The following is a 12,222-nucleotide window of genomic DNA, read 5'->3' as shown; positions in this document are numbered from 1 at the left end:
GACAGGTATACAAGCTCGAGCAATGTTAATAAGTGTCGATGAATAGATTTTTTGCATATTGGAAAAGGAGCAGAAAAAAGGCCGGAGTAAAAGGTATGGTGTGGTAAGAGAGAGAGGAGGTTATTCTCCAGACTTCCTGCCAGAAATGAGACAACACTGAACAATCCCAGAAGGTATGGAGAAGGGTCCCTTCAGTAGACCCACAGCGCCAGCAAAGAGAAGAGACATTGGGAAACATAACATGGAGTCTAGACGGAATATAGTACCATCGAGATAAAAGTTTATATCCTGCCTCTTGGATACGACTAGAAATTGACAATCCATAAGTTAAATCATAAATTCTGGTCAATTGGGAGTCTGAAAGAGAGAAATTAAAATCTCGCTCACAATTGTCCACAAAAGGAGGTGGGGGCCGCGTCGAAGGGGAGCCTAACATGGCATAGATAGTGGAAAGGGCATGCCGCACCGGAACCGTTCCCGAACAGAGGGTTTCCAATGGGGTAACGGAGTGGGAAAGGGAGGCAGGGGGTGGAAGGGAGAATAGGAAATTATGTAGTTGGTTTGCCTTCCAGAATCCCAAAGGACAAGGGTCAAGAGTGGAAGCGAGAGATTCCAAAGTCGGCCATGTATCCACTATCAAAAAGTGGTTGGCCCGATATCGGCCAGAAGACACCCATCTCTGAAAAACTGGGTCAGACAGGCTCGGTGTAAAGGAAGGATGGCCCAATACTGGGAGTAACAGGGAAGGGCGGGGTAAAAGTTGGGACCCAGTAGAGTTTCCGATTTTTGTCAAGGTAGGGGAGACGGTAGGGTGAGATGGAGAGGGCAAAGTATAATTGGGAAGCCAGGGCAATATGTGAAGAGGCGAGGAGCAGAAATGTGATTCCAATGGAACCCAAAGTATGGTATCAGCATTACGGTGCCAATCCACTAGCCTAGTGAGGTGGGTAGCCTTATAGTATGCATAGATATCAGGTAATCCAATTCCCCCCTGTCTTTTGGGTCTATAGAGCAACAACTTTGAGATTCTGGCTGTTTTATTATTCCACACAAATTTGGAGAAGAGGGAGGCAAGTGCACTCAAGAAGGACCGAGGAATATAAATGGGCAGGGCCTGTAATAAATAAAGAATCCTAGGGAGAACATTCATCTTTAGTATTCAGCAGCGACCAAACCATGTGAAGGTGCCAAGAGACCATCTATCCAGATCTTTTTTTAACAGAGGATAATAGGCGAGGGAAGTTGGCCTGATAGAGTCCCGACGTATGTGGGGTGAGGTGAACTCCCAGATATGGTAGGGTAGACGTGGACCACTTGAACGGGAAGGAAGCTGCTAAGGAAACAAGAGCTGTCTGTGGCAAAGAAATATTGAGGGCTTCCTATTTCTGCAAATTGATTTTGTAATTTTATAGGGTCGCATATCGGGGGAGTTCGACGAGAAGATTGGGAAGTGAGATTAACGGTTGGGAAAGAAAAAATAAAAGGTCATCAGCATGAGCAGCAATTTTATGGGTATTGTCCCCAACTTGAACTCCTGTAATATCAACATTCTGATGAATGCATCGAAGGAGAGGTTCCAGTGTGAGAATGAAAATAAGAGGGGAGAGGGGACAGCCCTGACTGGTACCATTCAGAATAGGGAAATAGTCCGAGAGGACACCGTTAATATTGACTGCCGCAGAGGGCCTCGAGTACAAACTACCAATCCATCGGAGCATGTTGGATCCAAGTCCTATGTGTTTTAAGGTCTGGGTAAGAAATCCCCAATCCACTCGGTCAAAGGCCTTCTCCGCATTAGTGGAGAGAAGAACAGCTGGGATAGAGGAGTAGGAGAGATAGTGTAGGATACGAATAGTCCTGGTGATGTTATCTCTAGCTTCTCTGGTGGGCATGAATCCAACCTGGTCACGATGGATGATATGCTGCAACAAGGGAGTAAGACGGGTTGACAGGATTTTTGCAAACAATTTAAGGTCTACGTTCAATAGAGAGATGGGTCTATAATTCGAACACTGGGAGAGATCCTTACCCTCTTTGGGGATAACCGAAATGTGGGCCCGGAGCGTGTCTGATGGCAGAGTAGCATGTGTGGCACGCGAATTATAACTGTGAAAAGAGAAGTACACGTCGCACATGGTGCATCACCCAAAGTACTCGAATTGGATCGTAAAAATTAGAGCAGTGCTCACCTGTTGGGGTTGTGCTAGGAGTACAACATCCTGGTAGATGATGTAATGGAGAGGATCTGCAGCCCGGGATTGTTTCGGTGACCCGTAGGGTTCCGTTGTTTGAATTATAGATGTGCGATAAAGGAAAAAAATTCCCACTCTGCAGCGCTGATCCTCCTGAATGTAGAGTCAAAGAAAGGCAAGCTCCATGGATCTAAAGCCGCTGTTTGGGCATCGATAAATCCACGACTAATGCAAGAGAAATCTTGATTATTTATTGTGTTTAAACATTGTGTTTTCTTCCGAGCCTGATGAAGGGACCGATCCGGTTTAGAAACGCGTAGCAGTTACTTTTAAATGTATCATTTATTCTAAAAACACCATAAATAATCAAGATTTATCTTGCATTAGTCGTGGATTTATCGATGCCCAAACAGCGGCTTTAGATCCAAGGAGCTTGCCTTTCGTTGACTCAACATTCAGGAGAATCAGCGCCGCACAGTTGGAATCTTTTTCCTTTATCGTACATCTATAATGCAAGCGAATTATAAGCAGAGAGAAAATGCATCTGAAGGTCTGGCAAAAATGTTTTGTAGTAGTCGAATGTGAGGCCATCTGGGCCTGGGGCTCTACCCGTTCGAGAATCTTTAACGGCGAGTTTGAGCTCGGGCAGTGTGATCGGGTCTTCCAAAATCGCAATAGCGTCCTGGGGAAGGGTGGGCGGGCAGGCCGGCACGCTGCAGATGATTATCTATGGAAAGTTGGCGCTCTTCAAGGGCCTGTGGTTGCAGAGGCTGGTTAATCTTATAAAGCTTAACATAGTAAGCCTGAAATGTCTCTGCAATACGTGAGGAGAGGGCGTGTTTGTGAATGTTGAATGTCATTGTGAATGGCAGAAATGTCCCTGGCATGTCGCTCTTCAAGGCGGGAGAACTGGGTTTCCAGCTCTACACGTGTGGGGAGAGCTTGTAATGTCCCTCAGCTCAGAAAGCATGGGAGCATCTGCCGATTCACCACTCTCAGCGTGGGACTCCCGTGTCTGGGAGAGAAACATAGCCAGCACAGGCTGACTAAGAGCACAGGCACTAGGACTGGGCGGCCCTCTTAGGAGAGGCTGTCTGCATGCTGTTTGTGCGTGCGCCATGTTGGAGCGAGGAGAGGAGGAAGGGGAATCTCCTGTGGAGTGGCGGGAGAAACGCGCCAGCAAGGTACCTGGGGTGGCCAGAGGTTTAGGGGCCACTTTCTTCCCTTTTGGCATGCTGGCAATGAGGATCAGGTAAGTAAAAGTCTCTTGTTAAAAGCCGTGGTCTCGGAGCTCCAGATGAACGCAGCCTCACTCCGCCATGTCCAAGCCACGCCCCCTCCATTTATTTGATTTAGAGAGTTTTTGCTGCTTCTTTAATACATAGTTCTCCCAGTAAGATCAAGACAAAGGCACCTTGGCTATATATTCTGGATGCTGCCAAATAACCCCTTACATTGTGGACCATGTCTTTCTGTCCCTCTAGGGAAGACTTTTACACAGGGTAGTCGTTTGGTGCCAGTGTGTATTAGATTTCAGAGCACTGCACCCTCATAGCTATTGCAACCTGTCATGAACGCATCTTCTGTCTTTACATTTACGGAATACAAATAAGGGGTCAAATGTACATGTCTAGGTGACTGGTTTGTAACTTAACTGAATGATATTTTAGTGTATAATGATGCGCTTCTCGTTAATTTTAAGGTTGTGTTAATGCTTGCACTAAAAGTTTCATAAATAGTTTATATTGTGTACTTCTTTTATGCTTTTTGTCCATTATATATGTGAACCACTAGCCATTATACGCTTTCTCGTCTTTTAATGCAAGTGTAACTGGGGCCTTACCTATTTTTAAACCATAGTAGATAGTTCTGTGTATTAGGGATGCACGATGCATTGAAACGTCGATACTGTTTCGATACCGTGCACCCCCAAACGGTTCAATACCGTTATTTCATGTATTTAGATACTAAGCTGGGCGGCCGCACAGCTTAGTATAGTAACACATGAATGTATGAGAGCGGGGCTGCGGCTGTGTAATCACCTCATGCTGACTGTGCGCACGCACTTATTGTCAGGAGCGGGGCAATGGCTGTATTACAGAGCCACAGCCCCATTGTAACGGTGGAGATCAGAGAAACCTCTCATCTTCGCCGCTATTCCCTTGAATGCTGCGATCAAAGCTGACTGCAGGATTCAATGGGTAAATGAAAAGGGGGGATTCCCGAATCCCTGTGATGCGAGCGAGGGACATACCATATATGGCCAGACAGCCCAGGGTCTATTGAAGGACTCCAGGGCTGTCTTACCATATTTCCTGTTAGGGCACACTTAGGTATGTCCTAACAACTGCCTGTGTTCTTTCCGTATATAGATATATGGCAGTACATTATAAAGTAAAAACATAAAGTAATATTAAATAAAACAACACATACACTTTTTTTACAATAAAAATTAAAAAAATTCTCAATACATAAAATATACACATATTCGGTATTGGTGCGGCCGTAATAAACTGCACAACAATTTTTTTGCTTCATTTATGATGTGTAAGCTGTAAAAAAATAAAAACTGCTTTCACTTACTGTGAGGCACGAGGTGTGATGAATTTAACCTTCATGTGCCTCACATTAATAGTAATTAACCCCATCATGTACCTTACACATTAACCCACCCAACCTCATGACTGAGAAACATGATGGGGTTAACTACTATTAATGTGAGGCACATTCAAAATTCATCATCACACCTCGTGCCTCACATCAAAAAATGGAAGAACTTTTTTTTTTTTTAATACTGTTGGCAAAGTATCGTTTTGGCATCGAAATCGCAATACTACAAACCGTATTGGTATCGAAGTCCAAATTATGGTATGGTGACATCCATACTGTGTGTGTGTGTGTGTGGTGTGTGTATGTATATATATATATATATATATATCTCTTCTAAATCATAAGGATATTGTGTCCTCTGTATTGCGTTCTTACTTTGTTGTCTCTATATGTCCTATAGAGCTGTATGGAGCAGCAGCACACATGCACGACTGCTGCTCCATACAAACTCCTCCTCACTGCAGTCTTGCTGGTGAGAAGGAATGGGGGACTTAGATCTCATAGATCACTAGTATGGGATTCAAACATTTTTTATTTATCCTAAGGATATTTGTTAAATGTTCTTTTGGAGAAAACCCCTTTAAATTCTTTGTAGCCTTTTTTTTTTTTTTTTTCTTTAACCCCTTCCCCCTGCTTGCATTCTGGGCCCTAATGTCCAAGCCATTTTTTACATTTTTCCATTGTCACATTTGAAGAGCTGTAACTTTTTTATTTTTGCGTCGGCATAGCTGTATAAGGTCTTGTTTTTTGCGGGACGACTTGCAGTTTTTATTGGTACCATTTGAGAGTAGATGCGACTTTTAGATCACTTTTTCTCACATTTTTTTAAAGTCAGGATTAACAGAAAACAGCAATTTTTCCATTGTTTTTGATTTTATTTTTTACGGCGTTCACAGTGCGGGTTAAATAATTTAACAGCTTTATAGTCGGGGTCGTTACGGACGCGGCGATACCAAATATGTGTAACTTTTTTGCTTTATTGTAGTTTTTTTTAATAGTAAAGAATTTTGTAAGGGGAAAAAGTGGGTTTTTCATTTTTTTTTTCACTTTTTTTTTAAATTAACTTTATTAAACTTTTTTAACTTTTTTACTAGTCCCACTAGGGGACTTCACTATCCTCCGATCGCTATTATAATACACTGCAATACTTTTGTATTGCAGTGTATTACTGCCTGTCCGTTTAAAACGGACAGGCATCTGCTAGGTCATGCCTGCGGCATGATCTAGCAGGCATTCGCTCCAGGCAGACCTGGGGGCCTTTATTAGACCCCCGGCTGCCATAGAAGACACAGACACTCGGCGATTTTATCGCCGGGTGTCGGTGGGAGAGAGAGGGAGCTCCCTCCCTCTCTCCAAAACCACTCAGATGCGGTGCACGCTATTGTGCACCGCATCTGAAGGGTTAAACGGGTGAGATCGATACTAATATCGATCTCACCCGGCAGAGTAGGGACGCCCCCAGCCCTCAGCTGCCTCTGGCAACTGAGAGCAGGGAGATTTGACGGCTCCCTGCTCTGTTTACTTTATTCTACAGCAGCGCCGTAGAATGGCGGCGCTGTAGAATAAAGCCCATTAATGACCGCCGTGAAAAGGCTTATCGGCGGTCATTAAGGGGTTAAAGTCTTCTACAATGTTTATATGTAAAGCAGGGAGGCAAGCCCGCTGTTTCACCCAAGTTTTCTCAATGATGTAATCTTCACATTCTTCTGTAGTGCAGATGCTGTTTTCTGATGTTGAAGGAGGCTTGGGAGGCTTAAACACTGCTGTCCGAATGCAACAGATTCTTGATGAATGTCCCTCTATCATACTGCATGCCAGAAAGTCCTTAAAGCGTACCTAACCTTTCAGGTGACTTTTCAGAATAAGCTTTCATATGTGTGTGCATGAGGAATAACACTATTTCTGGCCATTATGTGACTTGTATCCTGCATTTTTATTATATAGCAGTTTTGACCTTTTGCGGGCTCTAACTAACTAATTCTCACATTTCTCTGAGCTAGTGGGTGGAGCCTAACTGCTATCATGTCTTCTATACACTGCACACACAGAAGAGAACAATCTTCTTGCCTATCTCTATCACATACTGTATGTAAAATCAGCAGCATGGATTATGTTGTACAGCAGTAAGGAGCAGTATAGCTGTACATCCAGCACTGGGGTAAGATATAATACTTACAAGGAAGCTGCAGCAGTGTCTCTGTGTCTCCCCTCTCCATAGACTTCTATGGGCAGCTGTAACCTGATCCTTTGCTGATGGTCTGTCTTGTCACATGACCGTAGAATCCGTAATTACGGTCCCGAAGTACGAACCGTAATTACGGACCCATTCATTTCTTATGCCCATGGACACCTTCCCGTATATTTACGGGAAGGTGTCCGTGCCGTAGAGAGCTCCGCAAAAGATAGGACATGTCCTATGTTTTTCTTTTTTACAGACCGCGCTCCCATACTTTATAAGGGAGCATGGTCCGCAAATGCAGGTGGCTGTCAGCGGCCGGCTGCGCCTGTAATCCTGGACTGTGCTTACAGCCACGGTCATGTGCATGGGGCCTGAATTGAGTGATCAGTTAGGCGGGAAAAGGGTGGTAAGGGAAAGACCCTGACAATTGGAGAAAGGCGTTTTTTTTTTCTTAAGATATATTGCAAAGTTTTTTTATATTTGCTTGTATTTTTTATTTATTCAAGTTCTTTTAGTGTTACACATGGTAGAAGACTTGGGGTCAGTTCACACGCTGCGTAAATACTGCAGAATTTTTGTAATGGAATTAGTTGCGGAAATTCCGCAGCATAACACCATAGCATCAGAGCGGATGAGATTTCAACAAATGTCATCCACACATTGCATATACTGAGTGGAAAAAGTGCTCAGAAATTGACAAGCGGTGCAGAATTTTTTTCCGCAGAAAGTCAATTGTATTTGCGTAAACACTGCTTATTTGTTGCGGGTTTTTCCCATTCCATTCAATGGAGGGCTAAATGCTGCAGTTTGCCACTTCGGCCATTTCAAGCGGCAAACTGCACCACAGTTTGTGCGGTTTTTTGCCCTGAGTTACCTGTGGCCACCGGGGCGGATACGCATTGTGACTTTACACAACATATCCGCCCCGTGTGAACTCCGCCTCAATATTCAAGTCTTCCATAATGGAATTAAAGATTTATTTGCTCAATTGTCCCTAGCTCAGAGGTTGAGATTGGTTTGGGTTAGGTATACTTTCTCTTAGACCCCATTCACACGGCTGTAATGCAGGCCACATTTTAGCAACAGTATTACAGCTGTAAGTCTCAGTCCAACCAATAGTCTAATAACCAGAACTAACAAAATCATGGGGATCAGATCTGAATGAGGCCTTAGGCTGGATTCACACATGCCGTATTTGTTGCAGATTTTTGAACCAGAAATGGATCCAGGAGGAAGGTGAAGAGGTATAAATTTTTCCTTTTATATTTCCCATTGCTTTTGAAACCACTTCTGGCCTTGGCTCAAAAGTCTGCATTAAAATCTGCAACAATTATGTAATGTGTGAATCCAGCCTTAGGCCTCATTCACACGAGCGTACCAGATTCACGCTCGTGAATCTGGTCCATGTGTGTTGCGTTATGCATAATTTTTTATTATTTTTAATTGAATTGATGCGCAAATCACGCGCCACACACGGATGTGCATCCATGCGCGGTGCATTGTTTTTACGCGCCCATTGACTTAAATGGGCGCGTAGGTACGTGATAATGCACCAATATAGGATATGCAGTGAGTTTCACACAACGGACTCTCGCTGCGTGAAAAATCACGCATGTGTGAATGGTCCCATTGAAATCAATGTTCGTGTGCATGAAGCATTACTTTCAGGTTATTTGCTGGATTTGAAATCTTTAGATCCGGTGCACCTCCTATTTTTTCTTTTCCTGTCAACTATGACCAACCTCTCTGCAGCCCCTCCCCCAAGTACACCGCTCTCCAGGTTGTTGTCCACCCCAATCCCTCCATTAACCACACACACTTTCAGCCGAATATTACATTATTTTCTATGTTGGAGGCTAGCTGTAAGAAACCTTTTGGTGCCCATCTGTTAGAAGGAATTGATCCTCCTCCCCAATCCCTAAGAGCCAGCAGATGTTCCCCATTAAATGGATTACCGAAAACAATAGGAAGTATATTTCCAAATCAATCAAATAGGGACTAATTGTTGTGTGGAACTATACAGCCATTGTAGGATGGGTGGGCTTGTATATTGGATAGTAACGTTCTACTTGTTCATTGTGGAGATCAAATTGGCTTGTGTGGTTAGAGGATATAACTGGTGTTTTAGTCCAATAGTTTCCCCTACAACTAAGTTTTATTGTAAAACGTTCAGTTGCTAACTTATTTTATTACCCCGGTATTTGCTCACCTGTGTTACAAGCCTGAGTAGGGAAAGGGTCAGTGTATCTTCTATACAAGATTTTTGGTATAGCTTCAGGCTTTCTAGCTGCTGGGAGAGGAAATAGGACCTCTAAGCAAATGGATTTTGACAGGTGTGGATTTGTGTCTCGGCAGGGAGCCTCAGGCAACTGATGTGGGTGTTTTCCAAAGATCTTGCTCCACTGACAACATATCCATTTGATTCTTATAATTTTGACAGTGAGAAAGACATAAAAACTAGTGCAAAGACAAACTTCAGAATACTATCAAAATATAGCTTCCATTTTTCTAATACAGATTGGAAAATTAAGGTTGCAGTCAGAATGATTGTAATGATCAACTGCTCCAGGTTCTGATCGGTTGCTACTGCTGTAATTTTTCTTTACAATAGTTTTATACATCTCACCAATTGTTTGGGTCGTCGTTGTCGATCACTGAACAGGACCGCCCACTGGACTCCCAAAGAGCAGAGATTTAGATCTTTAAAGAGGCTCTGTCACCAGATTTTGCAACCCCTATCTGCTATTGCAGCAGATAGGCGCTGCAATGTAGATTACAGTAACGTTTTTATTTTAAAAAAACGAGCATTTTTGGCCAAGTTATGACCATTTTTGTAGTTATGCAAATGAGGCTTGCAAAAGTCCAAGTGGGTGTGTTTAAAAGTACAAGTCCAAGTGGGTGTGTATTATGTGCGTACATCGGGGCGTTTTTAATACTTTCACTAGCTGGGCGCTCTGATGAGAAGTAACATCCTCTTCTCTTCAGAACGCCCAGCTTGTGACAGTGCAGATCTGTGACGTCACTCACAGGTCCTGCATCGTGACGGCCACATCGGCACCAGAGGCTACAGTTGATTCTGCAGCAGCATCAGCGTTTGCAGGTAAGATCGACTTACCTGCAAACGCTGATGCTGCTGCAGAATCAACTGTAGCCTCTGGTGCCGATGTGGCCGACACGATGCAGGACCTGTGAGTGACGTCACAGATCTGCACTGCCAGAAGCTGGGCGTTCTGAAGAGAAGTGGATGATACTTCTCGTCAGAACGCCCAGCTAGTAAAAGTAGTAAAAACGCCCCGATGTACGCACATAATACACGCCCACTTGGACTTTTGCAAGCCTCATTTGCATAAATACAAAAATGGTCATAACTTGGCCAAAAATGCTCGTTTTTAAAAAATAAAAACGTTACTGTAATCTACATTGCAGCGCCTATCTGCTGCAATAGCAGATAGGGGTTGCAAAATCTGGTGACAGAGCCTCTTTAAGTAGTATAGAAAGTTGGGTGAGGGCTCCTGCTGGAGCTCTACTGGTGGATTTATCGCACAGCATGCTGAATAGAAGCGAGGACATCTCAAGGGGTTAAAATCACTTATGATATAATTTTGTCCCTCTTTAACATAACTTTGCTTTACTGTTGGGTTGTCTTGGATACTGGTATGGATTGATATTTTTATTCCGAAGACTGTCATATATCCTTTGTTACATTTAGTCTTTTGTTTAGTTAGTTCTCCTGATACATGTATCTCATTTGATTCAAGTTTATTGTGAGCTGGAGGTGCAAGGCATAGAGATTGTGCAGTGCTTATAGGAGAATAGATACTTCGTATTGTCTTAGTTCAGCATTTTCTACATGGCTTTATGGAATGTACAATGCTCATCCCCCATAGCCTGAAAGCTTGTATGATTATGAAATTGTGGTTTTGTACAGTGACAATCTTACATCATTGTGGGAGCTGCAATGGCTGTCAGTAACATAATGTCATAAATGGTTAATGAGAGGGGTATTTTGTTCTGTGATATTACTAGGGTGGAGCAGATGCCTGTGCCAGGTTACATGACCTGGGTGCTGATCTTCTGCCAGCTGATCTGACAGCTGACCACGTGCGTTACGAACATGGGCCAGATCTGTGTAGAAGCCACTGTGCCAAGGCCCACACCCACTCTGAGGGAGGGACACTGGCGTCACCCTACATGTGCACAAAATGCTAGCTCATCGACCTTGCTGCCCACTTTTTTTTTAAGGCTGAATGTTAATGTAAACCTTGCCAAGTAAAATCAAAGAAATTTCAATTCATTACACTATTGACTTTCAAAGATATACCCATGCATTATTTATATATTATGACAACACACGATTTATAATCGGATTTAATATACTTTCAATTTTAAAATACTTCTACTTTGACAATGAGATTTTCTGTTTGCAGGCAGAGCATTGGTTTATGGGGAGCAGTTGTTTTATGTATATTTGCAAAATGCTCCTGTGGTGCAACTGTGTGGGCTGTCTGTAGGACAAGTGTGGACAATGAGGCCCTGTGTGTGTCACGGAAATGTACCGCTTGTCAACACATTGGGCGCTGTGAGGGGAGGAAAGCTGAGATATAACGGTGGGGGGGTCAAGAGGGTGGCTGGATGAAAGTGTTTGATGGAGAGATGGAGACTATAGGACTACAACTCCCAGCTTGATATGGAAATCCTTGGTCATATGTTGTAGCCATATTGCAGAATTTTATAGCTATATCTGTACTGTGGAAATTCGTTATTAGATTGCATGAATTTACACTTTCTGTGAGTCGTTCCCCACCGTCTCCCCATTCATTTCACAGGTGCATTTATCTTGTGCATTACCGGAAGTGTATCGCTGTCTATTGTGTCGTGTTTGTTTTATGAATGTCAAATACATAATATGTACAGGTGTCATATATTTAAGAACAATGACCAATGTACTCTTAAAGAGACTCTGTCACCACATTATAAGTGGCCTGTCTCCTACATAAGGAGATGGGCGCTATAATGTAGGTGACAGCAGTGTTTTTTATTTAGAAAAAAGATCTATTTTTACCACGTTGGGAGCGATTTTAGATTTATGCTAATGACCTTCTTAATGCTCAACTGGGCGTGTTTTTAGTTTAGACCAAGTGGGCGTTGTATAGAGGAGTGTATGACGCTGACCAATCAGCGACCAATCGGCATCATGCACTTCTCCCCATTCATTTAGTCAGCGCATAGTGACACTGCGTT

General features: G+C 43.2%; 1 protein-coding gene across 3 annotated transcripts in view; it reads left to right on the top strand.

Annotated features, from left to right (window-relative positions):
• The window catches only part of THRA (thyroid hormone receptor alpha), a 207,231-nt gene that overhangs the window by 94,637 nt on the left and 100,372 nt on the right, over nucleotides 1-12,222 (top strand). The window lies entirely within an intron of this gene.

Source organism: Rhinoderma darwinii, chromosome 13 (assembly GCF_050947455.1).
Source record: "Rhinoderma darwinii isolate aRhiDar2 chromosome 13, aRhiDar2.hap1, whole genome shotgun sequence".
NCBI classification, from domain to species: Eukaryota; Metazoa; Chordata; class Amphibia; order Anura; family Rhinodermatidae; genus Rhinoderma; species Rhinoderma darwinii.
The sequence above is the reverse complement of the archived record's forward strand: the minus strand, read 5'-3'. Positions and strand labels throughout refer to the sequence as shown.